The following is an 8487-nucleotide window of genomic DNA, read 5'->3' as shown; positions in this document are numbered from 1 at the left end:
GTATTTATAAGTAAAATTCAACATGACTTTGTCATATCATTCCAAACTGTCTTATCGTACTTGCATTTCAGGAAACCAGCTAAGAAAATCTCTCATACTATCCTTGTGGACAAGATGATATGATGTAGGTTTGTTTGTTGATACTTCAGTTAGTTAAATTTAGAAGGAATATTGAATCAGATCCAAAGAAAGATTATTAAAAGTAGAAATAACAAAAGTAATTAATTGCTGGAATTATATAATATATTAAAGTTTGCAAAATGCTTTGCAAATATTATCTCATTTGATCTTTACAATGACTCTGGTGTTTTTATTAGCCTTATTTTACAGATGATGAAACTGAGGAAGACAAAGGCTAAATGTCTTGCCCAGGGTCACCCAACAAATTAAATATCTGAGGTCATACTTGAACTCTGGTCTTCCGGACTTTAGATTCATCTCCTTGAGTTCAAGTTTTGTCTCTGATACCAGGACTCTGGGTGAGTCAATCCTCAGTTTCCTCATCTGTTAAATGCACTGTAGAAGGAAATGACAAACTATTCCCACATCTTTGTCAGGAAAACCCCAAATGGGGTCATAAAGACTGAGACTGAAAACTAACTGAACACAACTACAATTTCCTGCCTTTTCACCTTGTGCTTTGTTCACTGTGACACCTTTACAAGGGGAGTATGCACTAGGAAATGAAACATTCAGGAAAGGTTTCATGGAGAGGGTGGTACTTGAAGGAAACTAAGTATTCTCAGAGGCAGAAGAGAAGAGTGTACATTCTAGGCTAGGGTAAAGATATGGAGATGGAGGATGGAGAGTCACTAGTGAGGAATTCTGTCCAATCTTCTTGTTTAGTTGCATTTGGTCCACTGCATATTTCAATACAACTCACCGTGGCTAAAAGTGTGACTCTGAGACACGTACTGGTGTTCCATTATAAAGAGCAGTAAGATGAAAGATTGTCTTTATTTCCACAAGGATGGCAACCCCTCCAAGAATTGTTTTTTTGACACCTCCAGAGAATCCATTTGGTAGCCAGTTCTACCCACTCCTCATTTCCTGCTCAGCTCTGGTCTTCCGGACTTTAGATTCATCTCCTTGAGTTCAAGTTTTGTCTCTGATACCAGGACTCTGGGTGAGTCAATCCTCAGTTTCCTCATCTGTTAAATGCACTGTAGAAGGAAATGACAAACTATTCCCACATCTTTGTCAGGAAAACCCCAAATGGGGTCATAAAGACTGAGACTGAAAACTAACTGAACACAACTACAATTTCCTGCCTTTTCACCTTGTGCTTTGTTCACTGTGACACCTTTACAAGGGGAGTATGCACTAGGAAATGAAACATTCAGGAAAGGTTTCATGGAGAGGGTGGTACTTGAAGGAAACTAAGTATTCTCAGAGGCAGAAGAGAAGAGTGTACATTCTAGGCTAGGGTAAAGATATGGAGATGGAGGATGGAGAGTCACTAGTGAGGAATTCTGTCCAATCTTCTTGTTTAGTTGCATTTGGTCCACTGCATATTTCAATACAACTCACCGTGGCTAAAAGTGTGACTCTGAGACACGTACTGGTGTTCCATTATAAAGAGCAGTAAGATGAAAGATTGTCTTTATTTCCACAAGGATGGCAACCCCTCCAAGAATTGTTTTTTTGACACCTCCAGAGAATCCATTTGGTAGCCAGTTCTACCCACTCCTCATTTCCTGCTCAGCAAGATGGTGCTAAAGTGAATTAAACACATGGAAGAAGAGAGTGGGATGTCAGACAGACTTTGAACTTTCTATTGGCTGACTCAGCACCAAAGCGGGAGGCAGGAATTGGATTTTCAGCATCCCTCCTGCTTCTGACATAGGCCTGGTCATGGGTAATGTTCCTTGATGTTCTCCTAGCGTGAGGCCAGATTTTCTAATAAGAGCTGACAGACACCTTAACGACAACTCATGGGAGGAAATCTAGGGAGAGGAAGTTGACAATGAGCAGATTCTCAAGATAGACTTACATTTTTAGTGATGGCCTGAAAATCATTGGCAGGAATGTACTTCAGAAGGGAAAACAAACTCATTAAAAACCTGCTCCTGTCTGCCTTAAATGAAGCCACATGGGGGATCGCACAGCGGAAATGTTATCCCGACTTGTCCCCTGCTTCAGAATTTTCATTTAAGGGACAGTATTTGCCTATATATTTGCGGGCAGGATGAAGGTAATTGATGCCCTCTCTCCCAGCGGCAGCCCCTTTACTAAAGAAAGGCTTGCTTCTATTATGACAAACTCCACGGTTCCTCCAAATTGTTTTGTTGTCGTGGAGTCTGGATATAATGAGCCTATTACTAGAAATCACATTCCCAGTCTGACGATAGAGATGAAACAGTGATGATGCCCAGCTGCTCTGTAATGAGATACCCAGTGGAGAGAAGTGGGTGTTGGAGAAATACCTCCCCCACTCCAACCCACTCCCTACGCTCCTCATGGGTCCCTTTCTTCTTCTCCCCAAGTTCTTCCATGGAAGCAAAGCCACATAATTGACCATCTCTGACATCCATCTTCTCTGTACTCATACAACCTTCATCACCTTTCACCTGGCCTATTGCAATAAGCTCCTAATTGGTGTCCCTGCCTCATTTCTCTTCCTTCTCTAACCGAAGCTAAGTGATTTTCTAACAGCACTAATTTGATCATGTCATACCCCTATTCAGTAAACTCCCTGTTGCCTCTAGGATCTAATACAAACATCTATTTGGCATTGAAATCCCTTTACTCCCTCACCCCAGCCTACCTTTCTGCTCCCCTTTATGCATGCTATCTTTTATCCAAACTGGCTTTCTTACTATTTCTCACAGACGTAGGATTTACTTCCTATTTTCATTTCCTCATACTGATTGTTTCCTATGCTTGACATGCTCTCCCTCATCATCTCAATCTCTATGAATTCCTAGTTTCTTTTAAGATTTTGTTCAAGTGCTGCCTTCTACATGAAGTCTTTCTTGACACCCCCAGTTGCTAGTGACCTCCCCCTTTCCATTTTTGTTGTTATCATTATTGTTTAGTTGTGTCTGACTCCTCATGACCCCATGGTCCATATTATCTGGTAAAGATACCAGAGAGGTTTGCCATTTCCTTCTCCAGTAAGGTAAACAGAGGTTAGGTGACTTGTCCAGAGTCACATAGCTAGCATCATCCCTATATAATGATATTCTGTACTTATTCTCTCAGTCTACGTATGCATTAGGAAGTTGGATTCTCTGAATAAGACAATATTTCCCCTTGCAGAGTTCTAGGGACATCCTCAAAGGGCTCTGCACTATCTTTCTGATGTTATTAGCCCAAATCCTCATTTCAGTGTATTCTCCAATCTCATTTTGACCACATAATAGCTCCTCAATGCTATTGATAACCAATTAACACTAATGAGTTTTTATAAAGGGATATGTACAGGGAAGATATAGCAAGAGCAGAAGTTACAAAATTTCATATCCATTCCCAACATCTGTGGCACAGTCCCTCCTCTTGGTCTCTGGGTCCCAAGCTTAAAGAAGTTACTACAAAGAATTTGTCACTCAAATTTGATTATGAATGTGGCACAGCGACTAAACAAATTGTTGCTATAGTACAGGATACAGTGTCTTGGCTACTGGACTAAACCAGTGATGGACTGGATCTTCATGGGCAGCAAGCTCAGCTGTCATCAGACTCTGATCAATTGGATTTTCGTTAAAGTACCCGTGCCCCACCAGAAGACCCAGTAAAAAATGGCAGCCTTGTCCCAGATCCAGGCTTGACTAGAAGGCCAGTCCTGTGGAGCCCAGACAAGTCTACTTTCTATCTTGTGGCCTTCAGGAAAGATGCCTTTTCCATGCATTCTCAATCTAACTCAATAACCAATCAATAACCACTTTCACCACCCACAGGGGTTGGACCAGAAAGATGAACTGAATAATTTTCCAAGATGCTCACTTTTAAGTACAAAGCTGGTCTCCTCCATTCCCCATTATCATGAACTTCTAGAAGCGGGAAGGACCCTAGGATTGGGTTCTCATTATCTAATCCTCTCATTACACCTACGTATGATTCTTTCTCAACTTGATTGGAAGCTCCTTGAGAGCAAGGAATATCTTTATATTTGTCCTTGTATTTGCATCCCCAGGGTTTATTTATTTGCTCAGTGCTTGTGTCTTTACTTTCTTCAAGTACCAGAACATTGATTTGAATCCATGTCTTCTTACTTCAGGGCACTAACCTTTCTACATTATTATACTCCTTCCTAAACCTTGTGTGAATAGATTAAAAAAAGAAGCAAAATGATTGGAAAAAAAAAGAATTGCTGCAGAATTGGAGATGTGCAATCCTTTTCTATTTTCACAAATAAAAGGGAAGAGTATGTGGAATCAGAATGTTCACAGGTGGAAAGAACCTTGGTGACCATTTAATCATCTTTATTAGAACAACAGCCATGATATCAGTCAATAGCAGTGGATTAGGTGACTCCAACTCTAAAATTTCATGCCTGTGAGGATTTTTTTTAACAACATTCAATCCAATATCATTTACTAAGTAGCTACCATGTTTCAAGAATTGAGTTAGAGGCCAGGGAACAAAAATAAATATGAAATAGTCCTTGCCCTCAAGTTGGCCAATCAATGAAAATCAGAGTGATTTGAGTTTAAGGCATGGTCCTTAAAGAAATCTAGCCCCAGGATAAACCTCAAGATATCTTGTGAGGTTTCAAAGATGAAAATTTACCTTCCTTTGGGTAAAGTATTTACAGGTAAGGGTATGATACCCTATATGGACAGAGGGAAGGCTTAATGGTACTGGTTTATTCTTTGTAGAGACTTCTTGGTAGCAAAGTAAAGATAAACATAATGGGCTTATATATACTAGGACCCAGAGACTGTTTTGTTGCATAAAATCTGCAGCTGTAAAGACAATGGCTGTGGTAGAGCTTAACTGTTTTCCTTCTGCAACCTTCTTAGTACGGTAGAAAGAATATGAGGTTTGAATTCAGAGGATGTTGGATCAAATCCCAGTTTTTACACTTCCTACCTATGTTTCATTGGGAAAAGTTTCCCAGAACTTTCCTAAGCTACAATTCCATCTTCTGTTAAATGAGAGAGTTTAGGTGAGATGGCCCCAAATTCCTTTATAAATCTGGATTTATGATTTATTGATCTATTAACCTATGGACTCAGGGAAATGACCCTCAATTTCCTTATCTGTAAAATGAGAGGGGAGATGAGTGTCAAACTAGATGCCCTTTAAGGTCCCTTTTGGCTTTAAATCTATGGTCTTATTGTGACCCATCTTGGGCAAGTTACATTAGCTCTTTGGACTTCAGTTTCTTAATCTTTAAAATGAGGGATTCAGAGAATATGACACTAAAGCTCACTTTCAGTTCTAAATCTATGATCCTATGGTAATAGGAATCAACTAAATTTGATTTCTCCTAACAGCTAGATTTTAAGTGTTTCTATTTCCATTCTAAAAATTGCCTTTTCCATCTACTTTCCTTACTTCCCTTCCCACCAATTCTCATGGAGTTGTAATCTGGCACCTTAAAGTCATAGAGAGGTGATGTAGTCCATCTGATCCTCTTCTTGTTTTTTTTTTTTCCATTATGCTAAAGCATTTCTTCTCCTCTGTGTCAATGAAGTTACCAGCTCTAAGTCAAGATACAATTACTAGCCAAAAGTCCGTCATTAATCCCCTGTGGAAAGTCCAGGTGCTGAGATCACTAGGATTTTCTTGAGGAAGAGCTCCAGTTGGAATTCTTGAGTGAAAGATGATCTTTCCTTTCTTTCCAGATCATAAAACACTGGCCTCTGGCTAGTCAAACTTTTAGTAAAACTTTTGGATAAAAAAACAGCCCCTAAATAAATGTAGTTAGGTCCAATTTAGGATTTCTCTTCAAGGAAGGGGATGATGGGGGGACTACTTAGATTGATATAGAAAAGTATGTGATTGGAAACCCAGTTTCTTTTTTAACCCCCTTTCTTCTTTAAAGATGTGGGAAACTATGAATGTCGCATGTCATATATACTAAAACTATATCTTGGTTAGTGTTACTGAACTACACCTTTCCTTCATATTCTTTGTTACAAAATATTAGCTTTCTAGATAGGAAGGGGGAAGAGACGTATTGGAAAATGAAGATGATGCAAAAAACAAATTTTAAAAATACAATCAAAACCAGCTCTTTTAAAATAGTTTCCTGCTAGCTGCGCTAATATTTTAACCAGTCACAGCAAACATGTATCAATCACCTGTTGTAAATCAGGTGCTATGAACCATTTAACTAGGAACGGAAATGTAATAGCAAGTGACCAGTGGGGTCTTGTCATAGCTCACACAACACTTTACCCTCAAACAAATTCTATACCCTGTTATTTTCCTTCCCAAAGAGGGAGGGCACAGAAAGAAGAATCTAAAGCAAAGTGATCATCTCATGCTCACCTTTGGTTGTTGCCCTATGTAGATTGTAGAACTAAACTTGTCCTTTGTAGTTTAGATCATACATTTAATCCTGGACTTATACATGGAAAAGACTTTAGACCTTATCTAGTCCATCTTTTTCACTGCACAGCAGTAAACTGAGTTCTGAAAAAGTAATCTAAGGGATATTTAAATGCAGGTTCCCTGACAAGAGACTGTTGCCTTATAGGACTATTATTCAAAGTCTTACTCTTTCCCCTTCCTGTAACCTTCTCGCTGTGTAGGGTAAATGGTTTCCTGAAAGGGTGGTTGCTAATGGATCCTGCTGATTGGCTACAGGGAGAAGGGCAAGACTCCACTAATTCAAAACTGATGTGTTTTCTTGCCATCCTCACAAGTTATCCTGTATCTCTTTTCCTTTTTATTATCAAACTTAGCAAAAAGGTGTCACTCTTTATTGCTTCTAGTTCCTCATTTCTGCTCAATTTTTCAACCCCATTGTGATCTACCTTCCTACCCCACCACTTAAATGAAACAGCTCTCTCCAAACTTACTAAGGCTCTTTTAAGAAGAAAGCTTTTTTCCTAGAAAAATCATTCTTCTTCAGCTTTCTGTGACTTTTGTGCTGTTCATTATTTCTTTCTCTTGGACCGTGTCTCTTCCCTAGATCTTTCTGACTTTGATCTTCTTGTCCTGTGGTTCCTTCTCAATCTCCTTTGGGGGAATCTCTAACCATCCCCCTTCCCCCATATGTGGGTTTACTTCAGTTCTCTCACCTGAAATCAATCTTCCTCTTCCTACTCTTCCTTTCAGACTTTAACAGCTATCATTCTTTCAATTATTATCTCTGGAAACATAATTTCCAAATCTACATCTCTAACTCTTGCTTGCCTCCTAGGTTACAATCATGCATCTTTTATCTGAATATTCCACAAGTATCTTACACTTGACATGTCCAAAATGGAACTCTTCTTCTCCAAACTCAACCTTCTTCCAAGCTTTCTTATTTCTGCCAAGGACATCACCATCCTTCCAGTCATTCAGGTTTTCAGTTTCGAGTCATCTTTACCTTTTCACTTTTCCTTACCCTCCATATCTAATCAATTCCCAAATTCTATTGTTTTTGTTTCTATAACATATCTCATGAATCCCTTTCTCTGCATTCATTGGATCACCATCCCTATTCCAGCTCTTATTACCTTGTTATGTAAATATATCAAGGTGTGAGCTATTCTAATAGGCTCCTAATTTGTCCCTCTACAACTCCCCTCTGTTATATTTCTGTCATGTAGCCCCCAAATTTCTATCACTCCCTTGCTCAAAAAACTTCAGTCTTTTTCTCTTTCCTCTAGGATCAAACTCCATTATTTATCAGTTCCCTTTGCTATATTCTTTCTAGACTTAATGTCACATTATTTCTCTCATGATCCCCATATTCTATCCATACTGGTCCATACACAGCATTACCGCATAAGCTAATGTCCATGACTGTAAATGCTCCCTCCAGACATTGATATTCCAGAAGTCTTAGCTGCCTATCTCTCCTACAAAAGGACTTTATCAATATCCTCAGCTCTCCTTCAACACTAATTATTTTGTATTTATGAGGCTTAAGTTTTCATATTCACTTCTGCATGCATGTGATTTTTCTTCAATAAAATGTAAGTCCCTTGGAGGCAGGAATTTTTTTACATTTTTTTCTTTGAATTCCAAATAATTAGCAAATAGTAGATGTTGAATAAATGTTTAAAGAACTAAATATCTTTTATTATTGATTTTATATTTGTGTATATTTTATATTGTGCATGTTTTAATATAATATTTTATACATTTATAATACATAATATTAAGTATATGTAATACATTAATATTTAATATCATTAAACAAACTACTATATTGACATTAATATATTGATTTTTATATAATATATTAATATCCTATATTATATATATATATATTTGATATAGTTTATTTTAGTGTATTGATTGATTGTACATACATTTATTTGCTCCAACTTTTTAAATCTGTCCTATCTTGGATGAATTCCTGATTTGCTTCCAATTTAT

Source organism: Macrotis lagotis, chromosome 5 (assembly GCF_037893015.1).
Source record: "Macrotis lagotis isolate mMagLag1 chromosome 5, bilby.v1.9.chrom.fasta, whole genome shotgun sequence".
In the NCBI taxonomy this organism is placed as follows: domain Eukaryota; kingdom Metazoa; phylum Chordata; class Mammalia; order Peramelemorphia; family Peramelidae; genus Macrotis; species Macrotis lagotis.
This window is presented reverse-complemented; position numbering follows the sequence as displayed.